This window comes from Lycorma delicatula, chromosome 8 (genome assembly GCF_047948215.1).
Source record: "Lycorma delicatula isolate Av1 chromosome 8, ASM4794821v1, whole genome shotgun sequence".
NCBI lineage: Eukaryota > Metazoa > Arthropoda > Insecta > Hemiptera > Fulgoridae > Lycorma > Lycorma delicatula.
Window position 1 is genome coordinate 23,338,194 of NC_134462.1, and position 23,964 is coordinate 23,362,157.

A 23,964-nucleotide genomic window follows, 5' to 3' on the forward strand; every position below is an offset into this window, starting at 1 on the left:
AAAACTAAAGCATAAAAGTAGGGATAAATTATCTCATGAGAAATACAAACATTGAACTGATTCCACCTATGAAAATCTTTGATGAAAAGCTACATAAAGGACAAACAAACAAAGGAAACCATTTTCCAAAACTTTTTAACATTATCAGAAAACTACATTTTTTAGAATGAAGTACTAAAAGTAATACAGTTTTACTTTCCCGGCAAATACGGCTAGAACTAAAGGGAAAAGTATGGTGATCATTTCAAAAATAGAGTAGCAGGTTTTGCAAATCTTAACGTTTTAGGGCCAATTAGTTCACCTACACCATTGATTCTCAAACTTTTTCGCCCACCGCCCACATTGAGAATCAAGAATTTACTAGCGCCCCCCAAAATTTTTAAACTTCCATCTGTTCAAAATAATAATTGCAACTGCTGTTTTTATGAGCGCATCTTAAAAACAGAAATTGCAATTATTGTTTTTAAACGTGGTATATCCTATTTCTTAGTTGAAACTTACATTTTAGATGAGAACAATTAAAACGCATATTTAATCAAATTTGATCTAGCTTTAATGCAAAACTGTGAGGTCTTTAATGTAGCGTTGCAGTTTTTGGGTTTTGTTCATTTTGTACATAGATATTGAAATCTTTAACGATTGAGACTATCATATGATCTTGGGTTAAGCTGAGAGTGGGTGATACACGTTACAGTCTCATTCTTTAAAGATTTCAATACATCGGCACAAAATGAACAAAAGCCAGAAACTGCAACGCTACATTAAAGACCTCACAATTTATCATTAAAGCTTCATCAGCTAGAACAAAACCCTTTAATTTCCATATTTATTTGTATCAATTCGTTGCTTAGATCGGAAAATATGCGGCATTAAAGACAAAAGTGGCCTTTTTTCTTTAAAGTGGAATATTTCGGTTCAGAAAAATCGTAGATATAAAAAAAAATTAAAGTTAAAGTCTTAAGCTTTTAAACAATTTTAATCCCGTTTACTGAAAAAAATTTCGTTTCCCCCATGCGCTCGATCAAACACGAAGAAATACTTTCAAATTTTTAAAACATTTCTTCTTAATTTTATGATTTTTGAACATCTGAAGTATTATACTGTCAAAAAGTAGAGTATTCAAGCTTTAATTTTTTTATTATTCATTTATAAACTTCTTGGTTGCAAAGTTAAGTAGTTTGAATACAATCATTTTTTATCATAAAATGTAGGTCTCCCTTTAATTTTTTGTACTAGTATAATAGGTATTTAATCTTAGTTTGAAAAATCAAGAAAACATAATTTTTGCCTTTTTTTTTAAAAATTAGCCATCGCCTTCGTTGACCGCCTGAACGCCCTCACCAATTTTCTGTGGGCCTTCTCTACCGCCCGTTTAAGGGACGGGGATATCGCAAAAAAACATACTTAGATTTTCTTCAAAAGCATTTCAGAAAAAAATTTATTAAAGCAAATCTGTTAGCTACAATGCATATATAAACCACAAATTAAAAAAAAAACCACCTTTTAAAATTAAAATATTTGTTTTTCTGTTCTTTTCCTCTACCTCCCTTCGATTTTAATATTTTTGGTATTTTATACATCATATATATTATTTTCCAAAATTATAAACCCCGGAACCTTAAATACAGAAAAGTCTATTTGAAAAATTTCTACCTTCTTGTTTTAGCCTTTATTGGAGGGCTGCTAGATTTAGAGAAAACTTGACTTAAGTAAATTTGTTAAGCTTAACCTACATATGAATATGTTTGGAATTTTTTTAATTTATTCCCCATTCAGAGAAAAAAATAGCAATATGAATCATTAAAAGGAGGGAGTATTTTTGCTCCCATAAAGATAAAAAAGTGTACAGGAAACAGTTAAAACTAAAAGTCTTATTACTTTAAAAAAGTTTTTAAAAAAATTTTCCGGAAAAAGATTTTTCGTACTTTGTCATTCAAAACAACGCCAATTGTAGGCTAGTTGTTAATGATATGAAAGACCTTTAAAATGCATATTTTTTATCTTTTATCTACTTTCAACTGAAATGAATACCACCTTTATTACTTCACTCCATCCGTTAGCTATGAAAATAATACCGAACTCAACCTTTCAATCATTTAATTCATAATCACGAAACAAATCTTTTGGGTCTTTCCAAGAAGAATGCCGGCGGTCTTTACTCGAAAAACGACTTCACTACGTCCTGCAATTTATCATCCGTGGTGAAATGAATACCCATATTATCCCTTTTTAACTACAAAAAAAAAAAAACGCAAGGCACGAAAATCTGGTGAGAATGGAGAGTGTAAAACAGGTTCAAATTTCAACTTCACAAGAGCTTCGGCGGTTGCACGCGATGTGTAATCGACCATCAATTATTGTTACAGAATTACCTTCTCCGTGGATTGTTCAACACGAAAAACACCAAGTTTTTTTTTACTCTATATGTATCACACAGAATTTACAACCAAACTAGCTTCTAAGAAGCCAGTCACATACAAGAGTTTCGAATTCCAGAATACTATCAAGAGAGGTATTTGGAGTGTTATGAATCTTTTTGATCGTGTCGAACCATAGTGCCAGTATTCCATGCTGTCTTTTTTTCTGGGTCGAAACGATCCACATGAGTTTTGTCCCGTCATAATCTTAAAAAATAAGTCATCTCCCTCATCTTGACAACGTTTCAGAAGCTTTTCACAATTTTTTTCCCGTTTCCTTGTTGGTTTTTTTTCTACGAGTTAGCGAACAGATTTTACGCTAATCAAGTTGTGAAATAAAGTGACCTACTCGACATGCCTATCTGGGTGTTGATGTGTTGTGTTCTGCTACGTTCATTTCGGTTTGATTTATCTACCGTTTGATGCTTCTAATCGATCACAGAAACTAGTCGACCACTGCAAAATTCAATCTCAATACCCGCTTTACCAGCTTCCGATTCACAAAATTTGATTGCCCAAAAATTCACAGTAACATATTCACAGTAATTCTTGACATAACAGACGAATAAACCTCATAACAATGACGAATGATAAAAAGGGCGTGGATATGAGGGCGTGGGTCAAGAGTTTTGGAATGTTAGTAACGGAAAAATGAAACTTCAATGGGATAGCAGGACCTCTCGCTTTGAGCGACATTTTGTTCTCCCGTTACGTTCCAGAATGTGCATTACATTTAGCTGCCCCTCATAATAGTAGGCAAATTATAACTTTTCTAAGATTTAATATCCTTTTATAGTAACCGGTCAGGGCTCGATTCGATCTTCCAACCATATAGATCGTCTATATGATACATACGGTTAGACGTATGTCTCTCGCGTAACTGAAAAACGATTAGCCGTAGGATGTTGAAATTTTGGATTTAAGGCTGCTGTAACATCTAGTTGTGCACCTCCCCTTTTGATTGCAATCGACTGGAAAGTGTTCAAAAAGCCCAAAACTCAAAAAATGTGGATTTCGGACTTTTTCTTAACTGCAGAAATAAGCCCTCATTGAGAGCTTTTCAGCAATATATCATAAGTGGTACTTATTCTCATTGGTTCTAGAGTTATAGCCAAATGAAATTTTAATTAATGAAATATTTGAATCTTGCAAAGGAAGACACTTCGGTTCGAATCAGACTTCATCTCCTTTTTTTTTAACTTTTTTCTTTAATTTAAATATATTGATTTATTAATAATTATCAACCTCTCATTAAAAAAAAGAAAACGTTTTACGATGAATAATAATTCAATAACAAAAAAAAATATGAAAAAATATCAGAAATTTATTAATGAAATAAAATTCTATGTACTTTTCATTTAAAAAAAAAAATGTGTATATGTAATTTTAATAAGCGTATAAGGAAGTCATGTGGTATCCAAATCAGATTTTTTATATTTAAAATAGACTTAAGGCGTGAGTAGATGTAAAATTGATTAGTTTTTAATATTTAACACGCTAGCTATATTGACAACAGAGAAGTTAGCTTGGGACGCCGTCTTCTTCGTTTAGTCTTGTATCAATTAATACTTTAAAAGTACTGATTCACTGCGTACCGATTTTTTTTATTTGTAATCTTAGCACAGTTGTACCACTTATTATTTTATAAAATAATTATCTTATGTATTAACACAAAATATAACCACTTTTCTTATTTATTTATGTTATCTGATCAAGATTTTGTTCAGTTTCCCTTGGTCCTTCCGTGAAAATACAAGAGCAGATTTCTTTTCGTAGCTTATAAATGTGAATAAGGTTTTTATGTTTTATAACTCAACTTCATTACAATGAAGAATGACAACAACAAATACTATTAAAAAAATACTAGTAAAAATACTATTAAAAAAATACAAATACTAGTAAAGAATGAACATCCAACATTAGACGGGAAAAAAGAGTTTCTTAACTATAGAGAAATGATGATAATCTTTAACAAATATATATATAACAGAAGAACGTAAGATATTAAAACAACGACTTATAGTTAGTTGTAAAGATAGGTTAAGAAATTAAAAAAAAGTTGGTAGTGATTTGCATAACTTTTTTATTTTGTAAATAAGATTCTGATGTGTAGTGGTTTAGGTTATTGGGAGTGTTGGGTGGGTAATGGATTTGCATTGGAAAGGGTATAAGTTATTTTAGTGACTATTTAACAAAATACGTATTGGGTATTAAACATTTAAAATTGTGAATTTTTTTTTTCATTTTGAGACTCCCATACTTAAAAAGAAGCAATCGGGAAAATAAATTTTCAAGAGAATAATCCCTAAGTAATGATGATAATAAATTTCAAAAGAACTTAAAAAATATATATACACAACCTTAATTCTAAATAAACAAAGTTGTAATTTTGTAGGAAGGGGGGACGACAATTTTAGGCCAATTTGTTTTTTTTTTCAAGAAATACTAAAAAAATAGGGCTATAAAAAAATGAGATAGATATTTTTTTTGAAAATCAATGGGTAACGAGCAAGATGAATTTAAATTTAAAATAAATTATTATTTTTTTAAATCAAAAAAATATTTTTGTTACCACAGTCCATTGGAGTGGGATCGGTAAAAATCTTTTATAGCAGTTTAAAGGACTATTTATGTAGAAAATAGAGATGTTAAAAACTCCCATTAACTCCTTTTCTGAAAAAAGATATAGCTAAAAAAAAAATAAATTATATTACGTCATTTATTGGGGAGGGAATAAATATTAAATAAATTTTTTTGGCAATTTGTGATCTCGATAAAAAAACATCAACTTTTGTAAACATTTTTTGCTAAAGTGCCTCAGTAAAGGTTTGAAATTTTATTTTGGCCAAAACACCCCCCCCCCCGATACATTCTTGCACCCCGAAGGAAGTCCCTGTTTTCTAAATTTGAAGAAAATCGGCTAACGGAGTCCAGAATTACAATAACAACATCTGTACGTACGCACAAACGTCCATTTGACAAAAACAGATTTTTTGGATTTTGGAGCATTGGAATAATTTTATTTCACAGATTATTTACAATTTTTTTTTATGTCTCCTTAGGGACAAAATTTAGAAAAGGCAAATTTTTTAGATTTTTTTTTTTTTTTTTTACCAATATATTAACTTCCCCGTTACAGCTGCTACAACCGGAAAGGTAAAAACCAATTTATAGCCGATTTATATTTTTTTTAAATCTGATGTGGACACCACATGACTTCCTTGTACGCCTATTAAATTACATATTAATAATTTTTTTAAATGAAAACTGTATAAAATTTTATTTCATTAATAACTACTGTTTTTTTTCTTTTTTTCTTATTATTATTATTGAATTATTATTTATCGTATTTTTTTTTACAATCAGACGTTAATAATTATTAATAAATCTAGATTTAAATTAAAAAAAAAAAAAAAAAAGATGAAATCGGATTAGAACCGATGTGCCTTCCCCTTGGAAGATCCAAATATTCCATTAATTAAAGTTTTATTTGGTTATAACTCTGGAACCAATGAAAATAAGTATTATGATATATCGTTGAAAAGCTCTCAATGAGGGCTTATTGCTGCATTTAAGAAAAATTTCAAAATCCAAATTTTTTGAATTTTGGGCTTTTTGAACACTTTTGGTCCAGTCGATTACAATCAAAAGGAGAGGTGCACAATTAGATGTTACAACAGTCCTAAATCCAAAATTTCCATATCCTACGGCTAATCGTTTCAGTTATGCGAGCGAGATACATAACGTCTTCGACGACACGCCGAAACTAGTCAAAATAGATTCAGGGATGGTCAAAATGAATATTTCCGTTGATGTCTGAAAATCGAAATTTTTTTCGATCACAATACTTCCTTTATTCGTACAAGCAAGTAAAAACGTTGTTCATAAAAAAAAAGAGGAAAGAAAATTATTATATTAAACTATAATCTTCATTAATTTTAAATTACTAAATACATTTTTAAACTGTAATTAATAAATCACTAGGCTTTATTTAATACTGCATTTAAAAGAATTTTTTAAAGTAAAAATTTAGGCTAAATGGTTGCGTAATTAATTGTTATATGTAATACAGTATAAATAAAACTGGAATACAACATTACAACGGATGTATACACATATTACTGAATGAATAATAAATATGAACTGCATCTAATATAGCAAACTTCCTAGTGACCGGACGACCAAGTTACATAGTTGCCACCTTATGCAATAAGCAATAATACAGTTCCGCGATGCACCCTCTGTACCGAACGACTAAGGTAACCTACAGTATTTCAATAGAAGGTAAGGCGATGAAACATTTTACGTGAACCGAGTACGACCTGATGGGTGGTTGCATAACCCGGGTAGATAAATAGATATTAAACTGAACCTAACCTAAGCTAACTCGTGGTGTCGAGTAGACAGGGTGGGGAAAAGAAGTTTTTAGCCCCAGATGCTGGCAGTATTAACTCAGTCACTAGCTACATATATATATAAATCCGAGCATTACCAACGAGTGGTCAGTCAAATCAGTACAAGGATTGTGGTATTTACTACTGTCATTCAGTACAGTTTTTTTTCTAGTTTATTTTTATTTTGTTTAAAATTATATATTCATCTTTAAAAAAAATGGCATCAACAAGGATTTATGTAAGTAATAGATATTCGAACTTTTTTTAATAACATATTCAAATTAGAGTTTCAAAATTAAAAAAAGAAGACATTTTCACTTTAAATACTATTATTAATAAAGCATTTCTTTTATTTATCTTTTTAATAACGATTCAAAAAAAATATATTAATAAACGTAAAATCAAAGGTTACGTTCAGTTACTCGTAAAAATAAAAATAAAAAACTTTATAAAAAATAGATGTAATTATAATATTACAAAATAAATAAATATATATAATTTTTCATTAGTTAAGTTTTATAATTAAAAAAAAAAGGACAACACTTTACTTATGATATTGGGGTTCAATTAATACCCCTGTCAGAAGCTCTGAAACAGGGGAAAAATATAAACAATAATTAATGTTTCAAAAATATTAACATATAGATAAATCATTAATTATGAATAAATTTTTTCTTCGCTTTATAAAAAAAAGTAAAAAATAATATTCAAATTTTCATATTACTTTGAAATTTTTCTAATCTTTAAGAATTAAAGTTCTCATTATAAGTTATTTAAAACACCTTATTTCATATTCGCAGACTTTTAATTAAAAAAAAAAGAAAAAAAAAAATTTAAAGGGATGGTGAATAAAAGAGTAGTGTCTACCACATAACTTGTGATCAAATACTCATATTTTTAATGACAAATTATCAAAACTGTATGAACGGATATTTAAAAAATTAAAAACATTACCTTATCCTTGTTTTATATTTATGAATGTACATTCTTGCTAAAAAGAATAGTCACTTTAAAAAAAAGAAAACATTACCTACCTACCATCTCTACCGAATCAGGAAGGAGAACTGTTTTCATATAACACAATACAGCGGTCTTACAAGAAAGGGTCTTAATTATGCTTACGTTGCCAGTTTTAATAAATTACCGAACCGTTAAAAAATCTTACCATCAATTTATTTAAAATACAATTAAACGATTTTATTTTACAGAAACAATATTATTCAGTCGATGAATTATTTTAAAAAAATTAATAAAATAATTTTTATAACTTCTGAATTTTCTTCACCCCGTTTACATAAATATCCTCAAATAATTTTCATTCATGCCTTCTGAATTGTCAATTGTTTTGTTGTTATATTTAGCATCTTCATGTATTATTTTATATGTTTATATTTTATATAATAATTAATATAGACTTCTATCAACTATTTTTTTTTTAATTTTATAATTAATTGTGTATTTCACGTTGCTGCTTTAATAAATGTTTAACGATGGTTTCCCTTGGCCCATCCAGGCAAATCAAGCTTCTTTATTTCAACCGTGATGTAGCATATCTACTCGTTCCAAAATAAAAGATTAAATTTTATTCTATTTATTTATAAATGCCTGGGCTTTAAACTTTTTTTTGTCTTAAGTCATTTGACTGGTTTGATGCAGCTCTCCAAGATTCCCAACCTAGTGCCAGTCGTTTCATTTCGGTATACCCCATACATCCTACATCCTACATCCTTAACAATTTGTTTTACAATTTCCAAACGTTGCCTGCCTGCACAATTTTTCCCTACTACCTGTCCCTCCAATATTAAAGCGACAAATTCCAGGATGCCTTAATAAATGGCCTATAAGTCCTCTCTCTCTCTCTCTCTCTCTTCTTTTAACTATATTTTTCCAAATGCTTCATTCTTCATCAATCTGCAGCAACACCTCTTCATTTGTCACTTTATCCACCCATCTGATCTTTAATATTCTCTTATAGCACCACATTTCAAAAGCTTCTCTTCTTTTCTTCTCAGCTTTAAACAATAGTTGATAATAGATTACGGTTGCAAATATATCCGAATTCTACAACAGAGTAGAATCGGACAGATTTTACAATCGGTTCAACAGTCAACAATATTCGAATCTACAACCGAATTTTTTAACATTAAAAAAAATGTAACATTAAAATTTTAACATTTAAAAAAAATTAATTTTTCATTATTTGTCACGGTTACGTTATTTAAACAAAACGAAATTAAAAACATAGGGGGAAAGGAAACTGTTATAATTATGAAATACAAATAAATATGGAATTATTGTATCTTCAAATGGTTGTGTATTTTGTACTTCGTATATTATTCGTATTAATAAAATAACAAAAATACATTGCTATTTTTTTAATATTAAAAAATATCATCGACCAAAAAAAAAAAAGATAAAATTATTCGAAACCGTTTTCATTTTAAAAAAGCTGACAACAAAGTTGTTATACTTTCCTGGCATTGGCTACTTATTATTCTTATATAGTGGAAAAATAATTTAAAAAAAAATATATATATATATATTTTTAAACATGATCGGCTTCCCACATTCAATATTGCCCTCAAAATATTTTTTTTTTTTTGGCACTATTACTATGCTTAGAAAAACAAAAAAATTCGATTAAAAAAATATTCAATAAATAAAATGATAGCTTTTATCGATTTTTAGGGAAGGGGAGAATTTGGGGGCAATTTTTTTTTAAATTGTAAGATAAGCATGTACGCATGTACTGGGCTTAATATAAAGTGAGGTAAATTCGTAATTTTTAATCAATGATGTCATAATTTAATAGAATTTGTAGTGAATTCTAATTTATCAACACAGTCTTCATGTTAAAAATCATTCTACCGTTTTAATTATTCTAAATTTTTCTCTGGTAGTTTGTCTGTTAGTAGTAGTTGGCAAGTCGGTTAATTATTACAAAGGCTTCATATCTTGGAATCCCTCTTCGTCAATCCTATACGATACAGCGACGACTTTACTATTAAATTAACTTTTTCTACCATTCTGACCGACATCCCTTCATAATTTTTTTCCAGTAAACTATGATTTTATTCATTTTACGGGATTATTTCTGTTAATTATGCCAACTACGTTTTATTTTTTAGGGTGGTTACAAACTAATCCCTAATAAAGTACACTTATTTTCTACTCTTAACAATTCCAAAAGTCCTAATATTTTCATCAAATTTCTATAACAACCAATTTGTGACTTCGATTTAGTGTTGCCCAAAAAAAGATAAAAAGCTGATAAAAAAGTTGTATTTTCCTGGCATTGGTTATTTATTCTTATATAGTGGAAGAATATGTGACCATAAAAATAAACCTAAAATTTCTTTTTTGGGGGTGGGGGTGAATTGTGATAAAATTTTATTGTAGTATTGTTATGAAAAGTTTAAATAAACTAAAAATAGCTTTAAAATATTCAAAAAATCTACATTTTTATACTTTGATCGGTCCCCTCCCCCCAATGTTCTCCCAAAGTACTTTTTTGCACTACTACTATTCTTAGGATACAAAAAAAATTTTGTTAAAAAATATGCAATATAAAAAGACAGCTATTTCGATTTTTAAGGAAAGAGAAGAATTTGGGGGGAAATTTTTTTTAAAGGCAAGATAAACATGACGTTAAGTAAGTAAGCTTACTGAAGTTAATATAAAATGGGGTTATGTTTGCAAAATTTTGAGAAAATTGACCCCAAAGATCTATCCCACCCCCCTGGAGATATCGATCCCAAAGTTTTATCAACAAATTGCTCCATATACACGAGTTTGTGCCAAATTATATCAAAATCAGTTTATCCAGTACATCCGTACACACGAACATTAGCCCCCACTTTTTTTGTTTTCTGGGGTCCCTGGGTAATAGAAAGTCGAGAAATGCAATACCCCATTTTTTGACTGATTACCATACTTTCCTTCTTGTAACAACATAGCTCTGGAGCTATGCTGCATGTATAATTTTTAATTTTATTCAGCATTTTATAAAATTAATAAAATATTTTGTACACGTTAGGTTAGAATAACTGCTAAGCATCTAACGAAAATGGTAATAATATATACAATAAATATACGCCAACTACATACGCGTACCAAAACCGTGTTGGATTACGGTCCGAGCCAGTGTCAAAATCCCGTTTCAGGCTCGGAATTTTGTCCAAACTTACGAAATTTCACATCATTAAAAAAAATAAAACGAAGAAGAAATTAGGGCTGATTTAATTAGATATAGGACTATATTATAAACTTTTCTGCTCTATATTAATAAATTGCAAGATTCATAATATTGAGTCATTGTTCCGACACGCTGCGATCTCTACCTTTCAACCAGAAAGTCCTGCGTTCGCGACAGGGTCAGGTTTCATATTTTTTATATCCATATAAAAAAAAATATTTATCATTCATTATTAACAGTAACTGTTACTGATTTTTAATATTTGTAGCTGCTTAAACTAATAAATAAATAAAAAATCACTTCCCTTTACAGGTGGGCAAGATTATTAAAATTCAAATAAAATGGCAATGATAAAACCATGTGTTTAAAGTTTATAAAAAATAGAATTAAAACATAGAATGTAAAAGAAAAAAGCTTTCTAAAAAGAAACAGATGACTAAAAAATTACCATTCTGCCGCCGACCTCTTTCATGGAGTGCTAGCATTTAATCCGGACGGTTCTGTGTTCGAATTCCGGTAAGGTCCAAACCTTATACGCTAATGTAGCCAGCCCATTATTCATACTTAAAGTTTATTTTTCATAAGTAAATGTTGGTTTTTTCTATTACGACCCTGCCACACATTTAATATACCGAATGCAGAGAAAAATTTGATTAACCTATGAAAATGTTGTCAAAATTCTTTATTTATTAATTAAATCGTTAAAAAATTAAAAAAAAAAAATCGCTTAAAAAATTTATTAAACCGCTAGGTTTAAAATCTCATCAAGGTCAATGTAATACATCGCAAATTACATTAAGATAATTACTATGGAATAAAAATAATACAATTGAGAAAGCTGAAAGTATACAATTTATTTTTTAAGTGAAGGTTTCAGTAATTAATGAAACAATATAAAATAGTAGAACAGATTAAGACGAAGGAACTAAAATACTACTTCCGTATCCTATTGTGTTGTTACATAAAAAAAAAAAAAAAATAAGCAAAGATGAAAAAAAACCGTTCAAAATACATGTACATTTAATAAAGATGCTTAGGTTAGGTTTGTCATCGTATATTCTTAGTAACAATATATGGTATGAAGGATCTAGAAGATTCTTACTATTACCAGACGTTTAGTAGCACTTGTTTTCTATCTTTATATCAAAATCCATAGAAACAGCCGATTTATATTTTTAATTACAAAAAATAAAAAGTATAGCTAGTTCAATGAATCTACAAAATATTAAAGGAAAAAAGCTGGCAAATACAGCAAAACATTTCCTTGCTCTTAAATTTTCTCAACAAATTTTAAAATGAAATTATACAATAAAATTAAGATGTAAAATAACATTTATTTAATTTTAAACAAAATTGTAGATAATTATTAGACTTACACAAATGCTAACATTAAATAATATTTATTGTCTCGAAGTTAATTTTATTATACGAAGTAAAAAATGGGAATATTATTATTAAATATAAGTTATTAATGATCACAATTACAAAACGGTTTTTTACTGGTTTAACTAATCAGGTGTAGAAAGCAGATTTGACCCACAAGTCCGAAAAGATGAAAAAAGATTTATTAAGTAACAAAGTTTGGATCCGATTTTACCCGCTGGATCAAACGACGTTTTTACCTTAAGAATTACAGCATAATTCTAGCCCCACCATCTAGCTGGACTCCCGACGCGTACACGTTGTATTAAACACTTTACAGATATTCATTAAAGTCCGGCCTCCGTGGCGCAAGTGGTAGCGTCTCGGCCTTTCACCCGGAGATCCCGGGTTCGAATCCCGATCAAGCATGGCATTTCACACACGCTATAAATCATTCATCTCATCCTCTGAAGCAATACTAACTGTGGACCCGGAGGTTAAAAAAAAAATATTCATTAAAGAAAAAATATTAATCCTTTTACTTCATTATACCGAATGTTTCGAAATCAATAACTGGGTTTAATGTAATGTAATATTTCTAAGTTTTACTTACATTGATAAATTATACATTAAATGAAAGAGAAACTAGAATAGTTTTTCCAGTAAATTTTCAAGCGAACACTATTCCTCAAACGGCACACATCCACCCGATAGAAGAGTTAATCCCAAACTTTAATCAGCAAGTCTGGAGTAATTGATGCGGTGTCTCAAATCGAATAGGTTAGAATGTAACGTTGGCACATACACTTGATCATTTATAGACCCCCAAAGAAAAAAAATCACACGGGGTCAGATCGGGCGAACGTGGAGGCCACGGCAAACAAGCTCTGTCATCTGGTTCCCGGCGACCGATTCAGTACTCTGAGAGAATTTCATTCAACCAATCACGTATACCGTTATGCTAGTGAGGAGGCGCACCTACTTGTTACCAAATACTCAACTGTTACAGGAAACAGTTGAGTTTTAGCACAGCTAAAACTGTTTTGAGTTGCTTTCATTTTATGAATAATTAATTAATGTACGTTAAACTTGAGATTTATTACATGTCTTTAATACCCCGATATTAAATCTGAAACACACGGTGTATTTCTGTTGCCATGGTGACAGAAACATAATAAAGAAGTAAAATGATTTTTTTTTTGCTTTAATGTATACCTTTAATTTACAATTTTCACTCCCAAGGGGGCTAGGGCCCAGATCTACAACTTAAAACCTTCCCTGGGATAACACGAATGTATCCTGAAAATTTGAAAGCAATCTGTCGGTAAACCCACGAGTTGGTCTAGTGGTGAAGGCGTCTTACAAAATCAGCTGATTTGGGAAGTCGAGAGTTCCAGCGTTCAAGTCCTAGTAAAGTCAGTTATTTTTACACGGATTTCAATACTAGATCGTGAATACCGGTATTCTTTGATGGTTGGGTTTCAATTAACCACACATCTCAGGAATGGTCGAATTGGGACTGTACAAGACAACACTTCATTTACACTCATACATATCATCCTCATTCATCCTCTTTAGTATTATCTCAACTGTAATTACCGGAGGCTAAACAGGAAAAAAAAAGAAGCAATCGGTCGGTTGGTTCTGGCTTGATGCTGTTGCAAGCAGACAGGCAAATTTTCACCTTTAAAAGAGTCTAATTGAAAAAAAAATACATTAAGAAACGTTTGATACCAGGTTACTCCATTATCAGATCATTTTTTATCATCAAAATTATACTGCATTTACAGTATAATTGTTTTTAAAAATTAAAATTTTTTTAATAAAATTTGGGTACATTTGACCCCCTTGCACGACAGCTACCTCGTATAAAATAACTTCAACTTGCTATCAGAAATTATAAAAAATCTTAAATTCATGACCTCCCTTTTTGTAAAAAAAAGTCCTGATATTGTTTATATTAATATTAAATAAAGTTGAATTTTAAATCTTGAAAATTAAATTTGATAAAAAAATTAATATTTTAAGTACTAAAAGCATTCAGCCCCTTACTTTTTATGGCTAACAGATTATTTATTGAGACAATTATTTAGTTTAATAAGTCGGTTCGACTTAGGAAGTTGTTCAATAAAGCTAAAAAATTAGTTTTATAAAAAAAAAATAATGAGTACCCTGATGTCCCCCCTCATACAATGGGGTGGAAAATCAAAATAAGGGATTTATAAACCCAAACACTGGTTTTTGAGATAAGAGGCAAAAACTGTTTAGAAATAATGTTGAATATTGCCCATCCCTAAATCCCACCAAATTAAAACTTTGGAATTTTAAATAACTTAAGTATTTTCATCAAATTAAAAGCCTATCATACTGTGATATTAATGTGAAAACAACTCTTTCCTCTTTTATAATTTTGTCCATAATTTAACGCCTTCAATAACCCATATTCAGAGATTATTTTAAACATTTTTCAGGAATTTATGTTGAACCACTCTGGAAGTATTAATCAACATATACAGATACAGAAATTTCTACAACTTTTTTTATGTTTTTTGAGCATGTCTTGAAACAATGCCAAATACAAAAATACTGGAACCCAAAATTTTGACCTACCTCTATAGCTTCCCTTTTCAGCTAAGTTGCTGCAGCAGCAATAGAGTCATAAATGGGAAAGTAAAAATATATTTAATAAATAAATGGACAAAAAGTAATAATATCAAGTATTAACTGATAAATTAATAATGGTTCACAATGAAACTATAATTTTTGAAGAGTACTTAAAATAAGAAGTTATTTAGTATGCTTTTTATAGTGTTACTGTTTACTTGTTAATTCATACTTATTATTATTTTTTATTTTTCTATCATCTATTTACTTTATTTATATTTGTAAACTTGTTTCTTAATGACTATGATTATTTTATCAAGTGAAATGGTCATAAAGTTTTAAATTACAATTCAAATCTTTGGTGTACAGTTTTCGAGTTACTCCTTTCTTCCAATTTTCTTCAATAACCATTTAGGAATTGTAATTTAAGTAATCAAATTTTTAAATCTTTACAGTTTCGCAGTATTTGAAACATTGAGATAGAAATACTATACTTTTAATTGAGATTATTATCTGAAAATATTATAATTGAAATTAAGTTAGATCGACCGAATTATATCTATTTTGAATAACAAACAATACAATAGCAATAACTGTAAACAGACATACATGTCTCTCCATTTCAGTTTGTTTAAAAGTAAACAAAAAAGTTGTTTCAGCATAATTTCACACAAACTAAAAAGTATATTTAATTTACAACTAACTATTAAGCAAACAGTGCATTAATTTAAAATTACACTTCCCAAACACATACTACAGTAACAGAAATTATGTCTAAATCAGATTACAAAATGTTTACTAAAATACTTTAAGCACATGCACGCGCACTTGTGTGAACACACACACTCAAATGAAACAAGACCTGAATTAAAGGGCTGGTAAATTTTTAATTAAGAACCTTAAAGTAGTTTCATTTCATATAAGTAAAAGTTTTAAACAATAGCTAAACAAAAATGACAAAGTTATATTCTGAATATAAAACACATCACATCACATTGCTATTATTATATTTTGCATGGTACATTCTTACATTCTTTTATGATTTAAGAATACTTAGAAGTATACTACTAAGTAACCTAACCTTAAAATAATGGTTGCAGTTTACCTGACACAAGTTAGAAAAGTAATATTGTAATTTTTAAGAAAAACAAGCATCCCATTTCCTAAAGAAAATGAAGAGAGAAGCATGGTATTCTATTTCCTTTCTTCACCATGCTAAATATACTCTAATACTCCTTTCTAAGCCTACCAAAATGTAGTGCTTTACCTTTTTAAAAGTAACATCTCTTCATTCTGTTCACCAAAGAAATTGACTGTATAATAAACATCATTACTCTCTGAAAAAGTAACTCTGATTTGTACCACTTGGACCGAATACCATGGAAAAATCATGTTTAGAGCAGTATTACAAAATACAATTATAAAATTAAAAAAATCTCATATAATTAATAATGAACTAAAGCACACATTAATTATTTAAAATATAACACTGGAATAATATTATGATAATAAATAGAAAAAATAATTACAAAAAAACCACATTGCAGAAGGCATTAAAGAAAATTATTTGACAACATATTTATGTATATGTTGAATAGAAATGCAGAAAATATCAGAAATTTTTAATTAGTAATCTTGTTTCTACAAAAAGATTACTTGAATGTGTATTTTAAATTAACCAGAGACAGTTTTTCATATAGTTCAACAATTTAGGCAATTTACGTATAATAAGGTCCTTTCTTTTAAGCCAAAGTATTGTGTTGAGTTACATGAAAGCAATTCTGTTGTCTGGTTTGATAGAGATAAGCATCATTAATTTTTAAGAATAAATGTGTATTCCTTTCTTTTTAGCACACTTTGTACATTTATAACACATGGATATGTGAGCAATTGTAATTTAAAATATAAATTAACATAATTCATATTTCAATCATCAAACAATAGTCTGATAAATCATTTTTTTATTTTGAAAACTTATTTATAATGAAATTTAATTAAAATTGCAATATTGGTAAAATGGTTAAACGTTACCTATCATTCCAGAAAAATCTTCTTTTTTTATTTACCATTAATCATTTTTTTTTAATTTCACTTTTTCCTTTTAAAACTGACATTCATCTATTATGCAATACATTTTTTTTTATTTACACCTATATTTCTTTCAGCTTAATTCACTACACCATAAATTGCCACATAGGAATGAACTACTTTGTAAAAATATTTCTAGTAACTAGTCTCACTTGTTTTTAAAAGTTGTTAAATGATTTTAGAGCTGTAAAGAAAAATATAGTTACAACGGTTGGTATAAGAAATGTTATTTACAAGAATGTGCAAATAAACTACATTAATTATAACAACAAACTTCAGAAAACGTCTACATATTCAACACATCAAAGTAACGTACGACTAACGAAATAAATTTTTATAATTATGCCAGTCTCGTTTAATGTTTCATATGAGTCGCAGTTTTAATATTTCCGATGTTTGTACGGGGCAGATTCAATATAGATTAAGCTACAGTAGCCTTTGTTCCAATAATACGTTCATGTCTTTTTACGTTTACTTAAAAATATACTATCCTTAACTGCAATTTATGTCTACGACTAAATTGCCAGCTTTTTACAGCATCTCCTATAACAACGTTTAACAATAACTGACCAAAAAGGGTACCTCGCTTTCAACAGCTTCTTTACATAAAACATTATACAACGTTTATTCAAACAAACAATATAAGATTAATGATTGAAACGTTAATTAAATACCGATAATAACACCTTATTTTAACAAATAACATATAAGATTAGATATGATTACTAGATACTTACATATAAAAATAAATTATAAATTAAAAACACCATAACCTGTTGCTTCACAAAACACCGGTCATAACAACGTTATTACGATGCTTTAATGTGATGCGTGATTATTAAACATATGCGCATTAACTACACCGGCCGGCGAGCGTTACTCTGAGGAACTACTCTGAACTAATAAAATATGAACTAAAACAATTCAATCGTGTTAATAATTTTAAGAGCCGCTCGTAATTATACAAATTTATACAGTAAATTAAATGTTCATCATCTTCGAATAATGTTTTGATGTGCAAGAAGAGTAAGTTATTCTATTGTTATTTATAATTTTGGCCATGATGATCAGCGATAAAAATTACTTAAAAATAATATCTTTCTGATTTCTGGACTGGAAATCCAAAGCTACCATGAATTGTTACTTTTAAGTGCCGATTAGAAGTAAAAGTGATTTTTTTTTATTTAGATCTTTTAAGAATTTATGCTGTAAAAAAATTATATCATCCTGTTATTTTTTTGTTTTTTTTTCTTTCTAACTAGTAAGAGGCAATATGGTTTTAAATCATTATGATTTTATGACCGGTGAATTCATTAAATATTTTAATTACAAAATTTCATACAGATGCTTCATCAGAAATCTTCACACATTTAATAAATTGCAGTAGTTACTTCTTGGAAACTATATTATGTACACAGTAATTTTTTAAGGTACAAATCACCCATAGCAGTAAATAGTAAACAGTTAACTCATTGAGTAGTAATATGTAATGCTTCATTAAAAGTTTTTGTAAAAAGAAATACATAAAATATAAAGCAGTCTTACCTAATATATATGTTAGAGTTGCTGAATAAATTTTTTCTGCAATTTAATTACTCATATAAATTATTGCATACAAGAAATCACTTCTTTTATCAGTTAAGCCTGCATGTAAAATGTTGTTTTATGTTAAAAAATAAATAGGTAGCCTAATCATTATTATTTTGAAAATACAAATATAAATATGCTAAAAAAATTTAACACATGAAATATAATCATATGATTGTAAACATGACAAAAAGACACACACATACACAACACACTTACACGTAAAATTATTTTTATTTACTGTTGTAACTGAAATAATCATCAGATACACTGACTGACAATGGTAATTATATATAATATATTATCAGTTATAATATTATTTTATATAAATAATTTTTTCTTACTTTTTGTTTTCAGCTTGCTTTTGCTGTTTTCCTTGCAGTCATGATGTTAGTTGACAGTGCTCCAGCACCAGGATTCGGAGGAAAACAGTAAGTTCATTGTAATGAATTTTTTCCTTATTGACTGAAAAAAAGAGAACTATCCAACAAAAGTACAAAGAAAATAGAAAGTTTTTATACTGTTTTCATATGTAAAAATTTTTATATTAAGTGTCACCATAACTATATCAGTTGTAGATGATCAGACATGAGATACCTTTCATTCTAGAAAAGGCATAAATATTCTGAGATAACAAGTCTCCATGGTAGGTATATTAGGACAACTGAGGAGTGAGGAGGTTACTCATTACCTTATTTGCTGCGGTGTTACATATCAGTATGTCAAGCCCATTGAAATGCAGGTGATATTCAGCCCTGCAAGTAAAATCTTACTTATACTGACCATGGGATGTGAGTATATAGAGTACATCATTACTCTCAGATAAGTAAGTGCTGACTGGAGCCTGTTGTACTTCAGATCCTTTACATTTATCACAGCATTTTGAAGTAAATTTTTATATATTTAATGTATTTACCTTAACATTATTTCACGTGTGTTTATTTAAATAATTAATATGGACTTAAAACAAATCTATTTTTTATCTTAAAAGTTGTTTTTAAATTTGTAATTTATCTTATATTTCAGTAATCTATATAATGCATTTTTATATTCTGATCAGAATTAAGATTTATTTATTAAAGTTGTTTTTTTTTAATCCTAATTATTAATCTTAAAATTTATTACAGAAGCTTCATTCCAAATAGATAAATTCTTATGATAACTTCCAGTCTAAATAATTTTATCTCAGTTTGCTAGAAGCAGTAGAATTACTAAAAAAATGTTTGTTTAGTAAAATGACATATGATGTTTCAGGCTACAAATATATATTAAAAGTGTGTTTTTAATCATTGAAATGTACTTTCATACCATAGAATTACTACTTAAGGAAACATTAATTAACTCAAATAAATAATTAAATTATGTACATCTGTTTGTGTAATATTAATGTTTTATTCTGAACAATAAAAAAAAAAAAACATTTTCTTACAGGATAATAATTTTAATTCCATCTATTATAATAAAATGCAATATTTTATGTTACAGTGAGCACTACGTAATACATGTTCCTTATCATGTACACACTGTACATCACCACCACAAAACATACGTTCCAGTAGTCAAGAAGGTCTACCACCACCATCATCATGATCATATTTATGAATCTCATGATGATCATCATCATGGATGGTGGTGATTTAATTTTTAAATACCACATCTAAAATGTGTGGTAATGTATTCTCATTTTGTAAAAAGGTAAGATGTTGCTTTTTTTCTTTAATTTTGTTCTGAATTACACTACCAAGTATTAATATTTTAAAAGGCACATTTTTACAGTTTTTTACTCATATAATTAACGAAAAATATTAATTATTAGTTTTGAGTTTATAATTTAAAAAATGATTTTGTTCCATGATAGTAAACAAATCTTTATATTAAAATATATGGTTGGAATAAAATGTTACGTGTATTGAAAGTAACAAAAAAATTACTTTATATGAATAATATTTTTTGTTGATTATGATGTTCAAAGTAAGGATAAATAGCAACTGTACTCTTATTGAGGATATTTTACTTTTTTTTTTTTTGCAATGGCATCCAGACTTTTGCTTTAATACCATAAAATAATATTAATATTTACTAATATTATATGATAACATTTCCTTAACCACAGTGATACAGGAAATTCCATTCATGAAGGTGCTGAACATTGCACCAAAATATCTTTTGGAAATTTTAATTTATAAACGAGTCATTTATCAGTTTTAATAATTATGAAGTTTTATCAAATTTCATTGTGTTGTTCAACAAAACTAATATTCAAAAGTATTAATCTATAATATTACAATCTGATTAGGCAGTGGGATTAAATTAATAAATATAAAAAGAAAGTTCTTTTTAATATATAAATTAATGGATTAATATATTAATGTTACAGGATATAAAGGAAACTTTAAAATAATATTTTAACCCATCTTCAACTGCTGGACTCTAATATTTTTTTAAAGTATCATAAGCTAAGTTTTTGGATCATGTAATACACAAAAAAAAGGGTGTTAAAAGAAATGGATAACAGCTTTGCCATGTGTTCAGAAGTCATTGTACAAAATTTTGAAAAATTGGTAAATCCAGTCTGAGTGGAACATAACACAGGTGTGTCAGAGGATATCTTATCCCTCCAACCTCTTACAGAGATCCCTCTTTGCAGAGCATGAACATCTATCTCTTGCTGCTCATACTTCTAATTAAATTGCGGGTTATTTATTTTTATTGGGTACAGGTTAAGTTTACTTGTTTTTAATTTTACAAAATTCTGTATTGCATTTCAATCCTTTTTAGATCACGAATTTAAAAAAAAAATTACTAGAAATATTCCTTGGAAAAGTGGCAGAAATTTTGCATCCTTTTCCAAAGGACAGACTGATTCTCCTTCAGTCTGTCCTCTGAAGGTCTTTCAGTGCCAGTACCAAGTAGGATTGCACCTAATTTTGCCTTAGTTTGGTGAGGGTGTAATACACTCTCTTCATGGATAGAATTACATACAAAGGCTGGAGGCAGTTGCCTGTCTCTTAAACAAATTAAAATGATTTTACAAATTAAAATTTTTCATTATTTTTTTGTTAGAGGTCTTGAAACATATCCAAATTTGACTCGATTATCACACTTCCCCTTATATAATACACAGTATAATACTATATAACAGGGAAAGTAGAAGTATCAGTACTATTGTTACAGATATTTTTGATTAAATAAAAAATAATCAGTATTATTATAATTATTTTCTAGTAAATAATTTTTTACATGATTTACAAAACAAAATTAAATTTTAGCTCAAGAATATCATTTTTGTCTGCTGACATTAATGGCAGAGCTGACACTCTTCATCCAGAAGGTTCTGGTTTTTAATCCTAGTCAAGCATAATTTTTTTTTACTTAATCGCTATAACATTAATTATCTGAGATCTTATATCAGCCTGTTTTTACTGTAGGAAATAAATAAACAGATGTTTATAACCTATTTCCATACTTCATATAATGTAAACTTACCAGGTTAGTCTAGTGGTCCAAGGGTGGTAGTTTAGTCAGTAGTGAAAGGTTGGTTTAGTGGTGAACTCGTCATCGCAAATCAGCTGATCTCAAAGTTGAGAGTTCTAAGGTTCAAATCATAGTAAAAGCAAATACTTTTAAATGGATTTGAATACTAGATCATGGATACCTTCTTTGGTGGTTGGATTTCAATTAATCACATATCTCAGGAATGGTTGACCTGAGACTAGACAAAACTACACTTCATTTATATTCGTACATGTCATCCTCATTCATCCTTTGAAGTAATACTTTACAGTGGTTCCAGAGGCTAAAGAGAAAAAAGTTCATATAATGTTCCATGGAAAAATTTATTTCAGAAATGAGTAATATCAATCCATATTAGTTACTCATCTATATTAATGCTTTATAGATAACAGAATAATTTTATAAAGATATGGTTGCAAAACATTGCCCTGTAATGATAACTAATTGTTTTCATATGCTATAAAATTCATTTCTTATTAATAAAAAACTAACCAAACAGTCCTGCATCATAACTACTGAGTATACTTAGTATTTCATAACAAAAAGGAGTTGATTTCATTTTTCACTTTAAACTAGTCTTACTTATCACCAGTCAGTATTTCTTTCTCTAAAAGTAATGATGTTCACCTTACAGTCAGTCTTCATGATAAATATATATCACTTGAAAGCCCAAATTTCATATTATTTTCAGTAGGCCTCATATGTAGATGTACAATAATAGATTTGTTACTGTAATTATACCAAAGGAATCCAATTTTAAACATGACTGTGCTATTTTCATGTTAACTTATGCCTCGTGTCAAGTTGTTTGTAACTATTACACTTAGAGCAGAAAATTATTTTTTGTTGTCAAAAATAAATATATATTTTCAATTTAATGTTAACTATTAAGTTAGCAACTCACATACTAATACATCATTTATTTACTGAAAAAAAATATATAATTTTTAATGTGTAAATTATGTACATTACAAATTTAATAAATTAATTAAAATATGAATTGCACTCCTAATAAAGACTATAATAACTCGAAAATTTACATTTTCTGGTTCTCTTGTGCAATATCAATTATTCCTTAATATATAAAATGTATATGTTCAGTGCAAAAGTAAGTAAATGAGCTATACTAAGCTAGAGTTATAATAAAAATTTTATCTTGCAAACCTACAATAGTCTTATTACAGGTGCGATATACATATAAAAAAACAATGACATGTTAATAATGTTACTGAATTAATCAAATATGTTACTTTGTATTTATTTATTATGTCTTTTCTTTCGCAGATTGTGCAACACAGTTACCGTCTACAAAAACTGTTACCGAAAATTATATGGACTGAATAAAAATATAGCCACAGTAATATTCTACCTGCAGTAAGATTATACTGTAAATTATTATTAAATATCTACAATGGATTTATGGATCATTAATTAAAACAATAATACTGTACTGAAAAGGGAAATCATTGTTACTAACTTGTTACCAGGGAAATCATAGTTACCAACTCATTACCAGGGAAATCATAGTTACCAACTGTTCACCAGGGAAATCAATGTTACCAACTCATTACAAGGGAAATCATTGTTACCAACCAATCAGTGTTACCAGGAAAATAAATCAAAATATAAATAAATTAACACATATGTGTATGAATATATACACTGGTGCTATAGAATAATAATTAAATTGACATGCCTTTAAAAATATTATGTATTTTATGCAAAGTACAAATATTTAAGTAATATATAAGTACCTTGTTATAAAACTCGTTATATTTTTTTTTCTTTTTTATTATTTCAGTGG

The 23,964-nt window shown here is 28.5% G+C and overlaps 1 protein-coding gene across 1 annotated transcript in view; it reads right to left on the bottom strand.

The window, feature by feature from the left end:
- Positions 1-17,865, bottom strand: part of LOC142329161 (uncharacterized) — a 488,476-nt gene extending 470,611 nt beyond the window's left edge. The window contains exon 1 of the mRNA XM_075373514.1: positions 17,798-17,865. The gene's annotated coding sequence lies outside the window, so the exon portion shown is untranslated. The remainder of the gene's footprint in view (positions 1-17,797) is intronic.
- Positions 17,866-23,964: the final 6,099 nt, after the last annotated feature.